This window comes from Mya arenaria, chromosome 3, assembly GCF_026914265.1.
Source record: "Mya arenaria isolate MELC-2E11 chromosome 3, ASM2691426v1".
Lineage (NCBI taxonomy): Eukaryota > Metazoa > Mollusca > Bivalvia > Myida > Myidae > Mya > Mya arenaria.
In genome coordinates, this window is record NC_069124.1 from 65,000,760 (window position 1) to 65,012,733 (window position 11,974).

Here is an 11,974-nt window from a genome sequence, read left to right on the forward strand (position 1 = left end):
AAGTGTATTTTTCAATTTTGCGGACAATAGTGGAACAAGAGGTCACTGTTTGAAGCTTGCAATGCCTAAAGCTCACAAGTCTATTCGATTAAATTCTTTTGGACATCGTACTATATCCATTTGGAACGGCCTTCCACATAATATTGTTACATGCAGCACCGTGAACAGTTTTAAATCACAACTGGATAAGTTATGGGCACACAAACGTTTTGATCTAAGTGATGTGTATTAATTTCATCAGCAAACAATCAGACTGGAGTAAATTTCAATATTTTCATTGATAAACAAAATCAGATCGGAGTGGAGATTTGCTTAGAAGTAGTCTAAAGGGATCAACTAGCCTAAAGAGCTAAACATTTCCCTAGAAGACACAAGGTAGACACAAGGTAGGTAGGTAAAAAAACAACAAAAACAACAACCTTACCGAAGACCGAGTTGTTCATGAGTTTGAAGAAGTTCTTCTCGAAAGCAGTCTTGGCTTGTTGTCGCATTTTGGTGTTGAACTCAACGTAGGGTTTCATGAAAGCCTCTTGTTGGAACTCTAATACTTTATGTATTTTTTTTCAATTTTAGACCGAGTTGGAGATACAGTTGCAGGTTCCGATAGTGAAGTACATAATTCTGTTTGTTTTCTAAAGTGGTGAGTAATTTTTCAATCTTTGCTCTGGGTGGAAGTTCCTCACTGTTGTGTAAATGTTTCAACACATGTTGAGCATAAGGAGATAATTTTTCATTGGGTGTGAATTTACGTTCCGGAGCTAATGGGTAGTCGTTATGACTGTCATGTAAATGTTTTGGATATTCTAGATCTACTTCTAAAATATACCCCTTAGTTCCATCCTCTGGTATTTTTTCAGGTTCAAAAGTATCAATTTCTTCCTTCTGTAAAAACTTAAGGAAGCCTGTTGGTAGTTGTTGTGACATACTGTACATGTAACCATAAAGATTATTGACATCATAATAAGCTAGAAATGAGGTTTCTTTTGTAGGATCATATTCATTCAAATACTCATTGTTTGCTTTTTTGTATCTATTTGATATTTGACTAATACCACCTCGAATACCTTTTTCGATAAATAAAATTTGATCAATGTCTGTCATGAGCTCTAGAGTGACTTCAGTCATTTTCAACATTGCCTGCCAGCTCAATCCCGGACTGGTGTAAAAGTGACAAGGGTCTAAACCATAACACTTCAGTGACATATCACGAAAATTTTCAAAAACATCAGCTAATAACAATATGTCTGTTTTTAGATAGAGATCATGGTATTCTCCAAGACTTTTTAGTTTAAATGTTTGATATACTTGCTTTGCATGTTCATAGTCTTCTTTTGATTATTTTCCTCAGTCAATGAAGAGTAAAAATTCTCTATTGCTGGAAGATCAGCATCTTCAAATTTATCCCAGTCAGTCATGAACTCGTAAGGATAAACCCCCTTTCTTACCAGGAGGTTTCCATGATTTTTGATTTCTGAATGAAAGTGATGGAAAGACTGTGGGCCATTTTGAGCTAAGTTATCTACAAGGGTCCCAAGAGATGAAGGGAGAAAACCCAAAGAGTCAATAAACCTAAGATTTCCAATACTAAAACTGATATACTTTTCAACTGACTGTGGGATGCAATTGATTTTATAATTTTAAAATGTACCAATGCTTTGACAAAGCAAGTGACCATCAAAAATTTTAAGATTGTGGAAGATGACTGGGATGAAACTGGGTTGTTTACATTGTAAATTACAATTCACATGTGCAGCCATTATGTATTTCCCACTTGTGTGATCATGATGTCTTCCTTTCTTTTCCTTGTTACCAAATACTTTTTGACATAAACAACATGTGTTTGCTTGTTCGAACTGTTTTTCTTCACTTTCCTTTAAAACTAGGGGTTTGATATTTTCCATCTGTTGCTGTATTTCATGACTTTCTCGTAAAAGACATTCTAACAATTTTTTGGGTGCATCTGGACCTCTGTAGATAACAGTATCTTTGGTTAATTTTGAATCAGTTGAAATAACTTTATATCTAAAGGAACAGGGTTCTAACAATTGATTTTTTGATGTTGAAGCTGTTTGGTTGTTAGTCTCTATTGGTTTATTTAATGTTTCAAAATCAGCCACAATAACATAAGGGACACGCAGTGTTTTTTCATAATCTTTAAATTCAAGAAAGCAGTCTGCTCCTGATGGAAGTTCAATTTTTTGAGCATCATGGACTTGACAGTATGAAAGGTGATCATCTAATAAACTTTGTTTACTAAATCCATGGAGGCAATATCGACAATAGTAATATGCACGATGTCCTTTCTTACCATGACTAAGAAACCTGTTTATGTTTTTTATAAGCACATAATGTGAACTGTTTTCTGATTGCAAAAGCAATAAGTCAATATGATGGAGTCTGTTTTGGCAATTTGTAATGCGTAGTGGAAGAACATCATTGTCTTCAAAAGTAAACACATTTACAGACAAAAATGGGTTTTGCTTCTCAAATTGATTTATTTGATTCAATGACATTGGAAACAGCAGACCTTTTGTGTTTAATTCATTTTCAAATTGTTCATAATCACTCACCAGAGGGGAATCCAAGGGATGAAGAGATGCTAAACAACACCATAGAAAGCACTTTTGGTCAAGATTTCTTATGTTTAGTAAACTTTGATAGTTAATAAGAGGCTTTGGTAGCTCTACAAAATTAGATCCGGACACTGGAGAATATTTCACAGTGTGCACAGTTATACTTAATACTTGTTTGAGAACCCACCCAGAGCTTTCTCTTATGTACTTTTCAAAACTTTCAAACATTTTTTGAAATGCTTCATTTAAGTTGTTTTCATCAAATGTTATCAAATTTAAACTTCTATAACTCTTAGATCTAAAATGTGGAGATGATGTATTGTCTCCATCTTTTGTGTGTTTCACTAGCTCAACCTGCACTGATAAATACCATTTAATAGGATACAATTGAAGTCTTTTTTCTAAAATATTTTGAATGTTTTTATTGGCATTGGCAAAATATGCCAGCAGATCATATTGTTCATGTTGATTTGGTTGTATGGTGAAATCTTGAATGTTTTCATTAATAGCATGTTCATAACTGTGGTTCATTGTTGTAGATGATGGTGTTCTTGCAGTGGAAGTTGGTGTTGATGATAGTGTTGATGATGGTGTTCTTGCAGTCGAAGATGGTGTAGATAATTGACTGTAGTTGTGTTCATTTTGAAGGTGCGGACTTGGAGAGAGCGGTGTTCTTGCAGTAGAAGATGGTGTAGATAGCTGACTGTAGCTGTGCTCGTTCTGAAGTTGTGAAGTGGTGAGAAGTCCTGTTGTATGATCTACATTGCTTGTTGAAGAGGAGCTTTGGGTGTCGCTGCTTGGAGGTATTTGATTATATGGAGTTATTTTTCCACCAGTTTGTTGATGTTTTCTAGACAAGTGTTTTTAAAGATAATCTTTTCTTTTAAATTTGTCTCCACAAACTTCACAATTGTAAAAACTTTTGTGTGTGAGCGCATGAGATATCAAAGAAGTCTTGTTCTTAAAGTGTTTTCCACAAGTATCACACTCTAATATTTTTGAATCCAATTTTATCCTTTTTTGTCTCTGATATTCCACATATTCATGCGCATATTTTGAAGTAAGGTAATCACTAAAACTTTGATCATCCATGTTTGAAGGTTAATGTTAAACTGATCCCACTTCAAGTCAGAAATGCTTTAAATATTCTACCTTTTCCCGCTTATACATTGTAAACGATCCACTTTTCTTGGGTTGGTTTTTTCCTAACAATAGCATTTGTCGTTTTAAGCTCAATTTTCATTTTTTTCTTTGGTGATTGTTCTGTCTTTGTAGTTGTTCTTTTACGACCTTTTGTTTCTAATAAATCTTTTGTAGTAGGCCATGCTTTTTCAAAAACAATATTTGATCGTTTTACAAACTTTTTTTTCTTTGGATTTAAAAGTTGTCCTCCTTTTTGATGTGAAGTATCCTTAATATCTCTTGTATCATCGTTCAATTTATTATGTATTGATGATTGTTCCAATTTTTTATGATGAAACTGGTTATTGTTATCACTTTTTGTAAGTTCCTTCCTCATATGTTCATATTTTGATTTTGAAATCAATACTAGTTCTTGAGCCATGACTCACAAGGTTGTATTAATAAAATAAATTGCTTAAAAATTTTTAGGAGGAGAGCTCTTCTCTTTTTTTGTGATAGCCCTTTTACCACAAACTTACGAATGACATTCCTATATCTTTTCAATGACTTTTTGATATTGTCGGAAATTTTTAGATTTCAAATGAGAATATTGTAAACCACTTCCACAATCACACTCATTTGTGATTTTGTTAATGCTTTTATCAGCATTTTTTGTTGATTTTCACTTGTGTTTAAGAGAAATTTTAAAAAATACTTTTCCTTTTCCATTTTTTCACTCATATTTTTCTTTTTCAGGTCGAAAGACAATCAACGTCTGAGAGGGAAATATGTTGGTGCGCAATTTATACAACTTGTTTGAATGTGGGCTTACATCAACGAGTAAGTAAGAGTATTTGTTTTGTGTTGCTTTTTTATAGGCATCCATAAAATATTTTAAATCACCTGGAAACATTTGACGAGCAAGTGTTTGAATCTGAAGTTGGTCTCTCTGGTTATTAAACAATACAAAGTAATGACTATTCAGACTAATAGTTCGGAAATACTTTCCTCCAGAAAACAGATTTTGTACCACAAAAAACACTGATTTTTTTTTGTGGTGACTATAAATCGTAAATAAGTTCACAATGTCAATACTTTCTGAAGCCTTTTGCACTAAATCATCAATGACTAAAATCTTAAATCCAGAGTCGTATGCCCAAAGATCCATATCTTCTTTAGATGGTAAACCTTCAAAGAATTCTATGTTTTGCACATGTGTTTTCATGCTGTCATACAATGGTTGATAAGTTGAATAACAGTATATAATTTTTCTTGGAGCATCATTAAACATGGAATTTGCACTCTTAAAAAGTTCAAAAAGAAAGGTAGATTGTCCGCTTCCACTCGCTCCAGCTATAATGCAAGTAGCTGGACTTTCAAATTTCACAACAGTGTTTGTCATGATGTTAATACGAAGACTTCAGCAATATAAATGATCTTAAGATTGAAAAACAACAACACTTTTAATGTAGTTATACATTTTTTATTAATGCTCTACATGATTGGTTAAAAACACATTGATTTTGTACACAGTCATTAAACATGCTACTGACATAATTGTATACACATAAATCATTACTATGAACATCATTGGAAAACATATTTACAATATCATAAAACAATACACCATTCAATCTATGAATCAAGAAAAATAAACAGTACATTCCACACACATCACTATACAAACTTTGTAATTGCTTTGAATTTGTTATAAGTGATGAAAAATTTGATGTGTATTGAGGGAAATACTAGTAGTCATTAAAGTAGTTGACAGGCATTCCATAACTATCAAAATATTCTATGGTGGTAGAGTTTGGAAAGTAAAAGGCACACCAATGCCTTCCTGTCTTTGTATGATCATCTGTATTTGCTATAAATCCACATGGAATATTCATTTCTGTAGGAAGTTCATTTGCTGCATAAACACCAAGTACAGACTTTCTTAGCAAAGGGAAACAATCTAAACAACACTGAATTTGGGATGTATTCATTCTGTAATTATGTCTCTCTGTGAATTGATTTGAAAAAAGCAGGAGAGCTACTATGTACAATACAACCTGTTGTATCTGTCAATGATGTCTTAAACTGAACCTCTAAACGCACATTGCCTGTTTTAACAAGAGAAAGAAATGTGTTGTCATCTAAAAAAAGTTTGGTTCTAACTGAAACGAAAAAAGTGTTGATGATTTGGCAAAGTCCTCTCTATTTATATCCAGTCCTGAGTTTTTGCCCCACTGTCCATTTGTTAGAAACATGTTTGTGTAGGCTCTCATAAAAGATTGCCCTTCAGATGCATCAAAATTTAATTTTAATGGGCTACCCCACACTGGAACACCATCCACATATAAACATATGCTTTGAATGTTACAGTTTAAGAAATGAAATGGATTGGATTTATAATCACCAGACAAAGCCTTTGATTTTACAAATGCCACAACTACTTTGTTTGGTTTTTTGTCCTTGAAACAAATTATCCCATGTAAACATTGTACTTCCAGCAGCAAGACTTTGCGATCGACACTCTACTCTGTCAAATGGATATTTAGCTGTGCTGTTTTTCAACAACTCTGCATGAGCTACAATAAGAGCTGGATTGACTCTTACCTTCTTTGCTAGTAAGTAAATGTCTATAATCTTTATTTTATAGTTGGGAGATGCATCCCCTGCTGATAAACAAAATGCTGGAGAGCTTCGGTATAATTTCCATTTGACATCAACTTGATTTAGTAAATAGCGTTTAATAGTAAATAAACTGTGATATATTGGGCCTTGAAGCTCCAGAATCTTGGAGCCTTTAATGTATTCTGATCTTAAAAAGAGACCATTATTACCAGCGCTGGCATCCGTAATAACTGCTCCAGGACTGTCATTATCATCTTTAATATATAATTGAGATAATAATTGCGAATGGCTAGCATCATGACCGCTGTCTAACTAAGTCTGAATCATTGCATTATATGGATTGTAATTTGAAGAAATTACAGCTTTGTTTTGTAATGAGACTTCAGTGGCTGAAAATTATGCTTGTAAGAATAAATTTACAGGTCCCACTTTAACACTTGTAATATCACTACCATCTGGATTAGTAACTTTTAATTTCACACATAATTGTGTTCCTCGAAGATCGAGATAGTCCATTGAATTTTGTCCACTTATTTGGAACTCGTTAGGAGTATCATCTGACACTTGTGATAAAGGTCGAATTTCTTGGTAATGCACATCACTGACAGCAACTTGTGTAGGTGGTAAATCAAATAATAATAGTTCATTTGGAACACCCTCAGAAAATCCATCTTGTAAAAAGTATGACATTTTTAATAAGTGAATATGTCCTGGACTGGTCTTGAAGTTTTTCTGTACACTTTTGTAGCACCGTTTTTAAAGTTTTTTTCTGTAGTTTTTGATGTCTTTTTCACGGATTTTGATGCTTTTTTCAATCCTTTTTTAACGTTTATTTTGGTGGTATTTTGATCTATTTTCGCTGTCTTTCCGTGTTGTTTTACCTTTTTGATTGAACCCTTAACGTTTGACTGATTTGATGATGTATGCGAAAAAGATGATACTTCAGGTGTTTTTATACCTTCTCGTTTCAGTTCGCTTTTCGCTTGATTTACAATTTGCTGTGTGGGGGAAGTCACGTTCAATGCCAAGTCACTGCTCTCTGCGGAAGCCTTATGAGGTATGGCAAATCCTTTCCCAACCTGTGATTTATTTTGTTTAAAGTAATTAATCCATTTTTCTGGGTTTGGTACATACAACTTAGAGCGATTCATAATTAGGGTAAAATTAGTAACGTTTAAAGTGAAGTGTGAGGTAGACCGGTGAATCAACAAATGTTGCAAAATTGTTGTCTACTGTCTTTATATCAAATTCCATTTCCCGAAACTCTGTTTTATTTAATGGTAAATAAAATGGAGTATCAAACACATAACTCCATTTTTTATCGTAATTTTTTTCCACTCTTCTCAGTAATGCGTGTTCACTGCCATTTACAATGCTTTCTTTAGATATATTCGAATAAATAAATATGGTGTCAGTTAAATCCTTCTTTTTAACTTTATAGTCTTGTTTGTAAACAGATTTCTTTTAAAGCTACTTTTCAATATCCATCAAAATGAAGTGGTAACTTCAACTGCACTTTAAAGCTATACGGTTTATTATCAATAAAAATATCATTGCTCTCATTGTCTCTCACAAACACATAACGTTCCATTATTATTGTTCTTGAACTTGATCTGCATCAATCCAGCTATCAAATGATTTTGGAAATCCTTCCCATCGAACAAAATACTCTAATTTCCCTTTGACTTTTCTCTTTTTTAAAACTTTATCAACATACCAAAGACTGTCTGCATCTTTATCAACAGGAATTATTTCATTTGATTCACATAACCTGATATTGGTTCTTTATTCAAGTCTATGATCTTATACAATGGAAAACCTTGTTTGAAAATCTTGCTCTTTATTTTAAAAACTTCTGTAGTATATTGTTGTTGATAAGCTCTTCTAAAGGGATGTTTCGTGTAACTTAATCTAACCAAATCACCAATTTTATATTTAAAGCGAGGAGGCGTTTTGGGGAATTTTTTAGGTTTTAGATACATTTTACTCCAAAGTTGTGTCTCGTTTTTCTTTGTAACATCACTTGGTGCTAATCCATCCAAACTCCGATGAGGGGAATTATTGTAACTATTTACAATATCTTGAAGGTGATCTATATATCAATAATTTCGCTGATATCTTAACATTCTAAATATCATACCACGAAGGGTACGAATGACTCGCTCTGCATAGTTTGCTTTAGCGGTGCTTTGTGTATTAAACAAGTAAACTCTCTTCTTTTGCATAAACGCTTTTAATTCACGATTGATAAATTCAGAACCTCGGTCCGTTCTTAACTTTTTAAACTTATGAACACTAAGAATATCCTTGATTGCTAACAATACCGTGTTAGATTTTTTATTAACTAAGGGTCGAACGGATAGAAAACGTGAAAATATATCTATAACAATGAGTAGGTATTTACCTCCATCATTGTATTTAGCAATGTTATCAACTGCCATTAAATCCATATCACCCTGATCGTTCATACCCGCCACTTCAACACGTGGTCTTTTATATGTATGTCTCGCCTGACGTTGAATGGCATACGAATCTTGATTGTTGAGCCATTTCTGTATGAAATAAGTAGTAAATACTCTTGGATAGTTTTGGTTTAATATCCTGTGTAACTTTTTTGCACCCAAAAAGCTGCCTGCGTTTTTAGAATCGAAATAATATTGTGATAGGATATGTTCCTTCTGCGTTTTATCCATGATTAAACATGATCATCGTTGTAAGTAGTTTATATTATGGGACACATGGGTTGTTAATTAAACTAAAGCAAGGAAATGAAAACATGTATAGATATAAATACATTTATTTGAAACTAAACATGTATAAAATAAGTCAGCATATGATCATACAAGCATATACATACAATGACATACATGTACATAAAGTGAATTAAATATTTATTTGAAACATGCAAAAAGGAAATTCGTGAAGTAATAAATATAACAAATCATTTTACGCCACACAATGCCAGAGTTCTTAATTTCTCATGAATTCTTTTTTTGAAGAAAAATGCAGTAAACCACATACAACATTGCATAATATGTCCATTTTGTTGTGTTGTAAATATTCTTTTACTCAACGTGATGGACGAAACAGTCGATCTTCAATGCGATTGATTGTCAACACCATTCTTTTCATTTTTTCACACCACCGCTCGGTTTTCATTATCTGCAGATAGTCATTGTTCTCTAGCAAATGTTTGTGTAAATCAATCATTTCAGAGGAAATGTTTGAAATGCGCACAATTTCTTCCCAACTTTGTAGTATATTTCTTTCATTAACTGCGTTTAGCATGTCACTAAAGTAACGTTCTATTTTGTACTCATCATCATCAGGGTCTGTATCCATGATACAATCGTGATCTTTTTGAGATGGGAGATCCATCTGGCAACCATAGCAAAGTTGTCTAGTCACCATACCCATAACCTCACACAGTGCCTTCGCATATACAAAGTCAAAGTACGAATTCATTAGCGCGACACTTGTAGAAACTGGAGTATAAATCTCTGTAGTGTCCATAACATTCGTTTTGGAGTCACAATGTTCATTTTCATAAATATCTTGAGATAGTTCACTGCAATCCATGTTAAGTTTTTCTGCTGCGATATGATCACATCAAATGTCGATGAAACACTGAATGTTTGTGCTGTGTTGTATGTCTTTTATAGTTACATATGGTAACGGAAAAATTCAAATTTGAATTTTCAGATCATCCGGGGATATCGCCATATTGAAAACCCGCCAGAGGTTCGGTCCACGTCCATGGTGCTCGGGATGAGTCATTGGAGGACGAAGATCGGGTGTCCTTATGCTGCCATGAAATGTCATTTTTATTATGTCCAATTATGTTAAAAAATAAACAACTTGGAGAATGTGTTTTATGTTCTAACAACGACTCGTCTCCTTTCTGCCACTGATGTAATCGCAAACCGCAAGAAAAACACTCTACTGTGTCATTTCTGCCAGTATAATAAAATCCTGCTGAAGATAATTGGAACTTGTTTGGTTCTATTTGAGGTGGCCACATGTCGAACGTTTTAAGTCTGTCTTGATAGAATAGCATGCTTGGAGAACTATATTCAAACTCTAATAGTTTTGAAGTTGTCATTTCGACTGTCCGTGTAAGAATGAAGCCAATAACTGAACACTTTCCTTCATATCACAGAGAGTTTCAAAAATATCAAATGGTAATTGAAGACTTTGGTGACCCTTTTTAAATATTATTTTAATGCGTTGCTGTCTCTCTTTCACAACTATGACAAATTTATCACCAAGTGTGCATGTAATTTCCCTTCTTATTGGTGACCAAGAGACATTTTCAAAACCAAAACCTCTCAAATATGTCTGCAACTGGTTAGAAAAACGTATCTGAGCTTGAGCCATTTTTTGTATTTTTTAAACACTTTAGACAACTGTTAAAGCACAGACTTACAATATCCAATTTGTTCGGTTTGTTATATACCACTATTGACAATCCAAAAAAAATAATGTCTTGGACGTTGATTATTCTCGTACTATGGGCTCGTCTTTAAGTCCTGTATATGCGGTTAAAAAGGGAATGAATTTACATCTATCCGGATATTCTTCAATCTCTTGATGGCTATTGTACTGATCAACTATGGTTTGAAAATTGTTAGTTTGTCTTAAAAGAGTTACCATGACTCTCCTTAACCCACAAATATATACAACGAGCTTCACTATCTCTTGTCCAGGGTAACATATTACCATTCTCATCCCAAAAGGAATCAAACATTCTCCTGTTTGAGTCATATGGTGTCAAATTATAACTCATATTAGCCGGTAAAACAATGGCTGCCAACTTCAATCGCAAAAAGATTAATACTGATAATCAATGGAGACCCAGTTAAACAATGACCCTTTGTCTTGGATTTTAAACAATGGTTAAACATAACCGCTAAAAGCGGGAAATCGCCAAATATGACCGCTAACGCGCGAAATCGCTAAATATGGCCGCTAACGCGGGAAACCGTCAAAGATGGCCGCGAGAGTCCCCATGTCTGTTAACGCGGGAAATCGCCAAACATGGCCGCTAACGCGGGAAACCGCCAAAGATGGCCGCGAGAGTCCCCTTTTTACCCTACTAACATTAATCATGGATGTAACATTATGTTTATTCTAAGAGATACTTTATGACAACAAATATAAGTGTTGTTTCATCGCATGTTTTTGATATTCATGCAGTCACAATTTCTTTATGCAAACCCAAAGCATTATACCATTCAACGAATATAGCGTAATGCAGTAATTCAACACCAAATATTTTTTACCTTTGGAACATAGCGTAAATAAGGTTGAACACTCATATTAAATGACTGTGCATTTTGGTTTTGGAGTGACTAGGCCAATGTCCCTGATTTTACTTAATACCTAATATTTCAATCTGTCCAAATTTACAGCAAGTACAAAAATAAATACCTGGTTTCGACGCACTGCGGCGTTTTTGTATTTATTCTATTTCGTTAATTTATGATATCGGTTAAATGCGGTCATGAATCAGGTTCGAGTCCTTTCATGTTGTCAGTTTTGAAAGTTGATTATCAGGTACTCTTACATAAGTATAGTCGAAGTTTATTAATGTATTATGAGTAATGTTATTAAAATGAAAATCCAACTCGACTAAAGCATCAACCAGGAAATCAATG

At 33.7% G+C, this 11,974-nt stretch overlaps 1 long non-coding RNA gene across 3 annotated transcripts; it reads left to right on the forward strand.

Annotated features, from left to right (window-relative positions):
• Nucleotides 1-414: 414 nt before the first annotated feature.
• LOC128226508 (uncharacterized) lies at nucleotides 415-10,144 on the forward strand. 3 transcript variants are annotated; one of them, XR_008259686.1, is made up of 6 exons: nucleotides 415-640; nucleotides 3,222-3,376; nucleotides 4,452-4,535; nucleotides 6,194-6,310; nucleotides 7,289-7,374; nucleotides 10,020-10,137. It is a non-coding gene; the product is annotated as an uncharacterized LOC128226508 (long non-coding RNA). The 3 variants fall into 3 exon arrangements; XR_008259687.1 differs by having other exon boundaries at nucleotides 492-509; XR_008259688.1 differs by lacking the exon at nucleotides 7,289-7,374 and having other exon boundaries at nucleotides 426-640; nucleotides 10,020-10,144.
• Nucleotides 10,145-11,974: the final 1,830 nt, after the last annotated feature.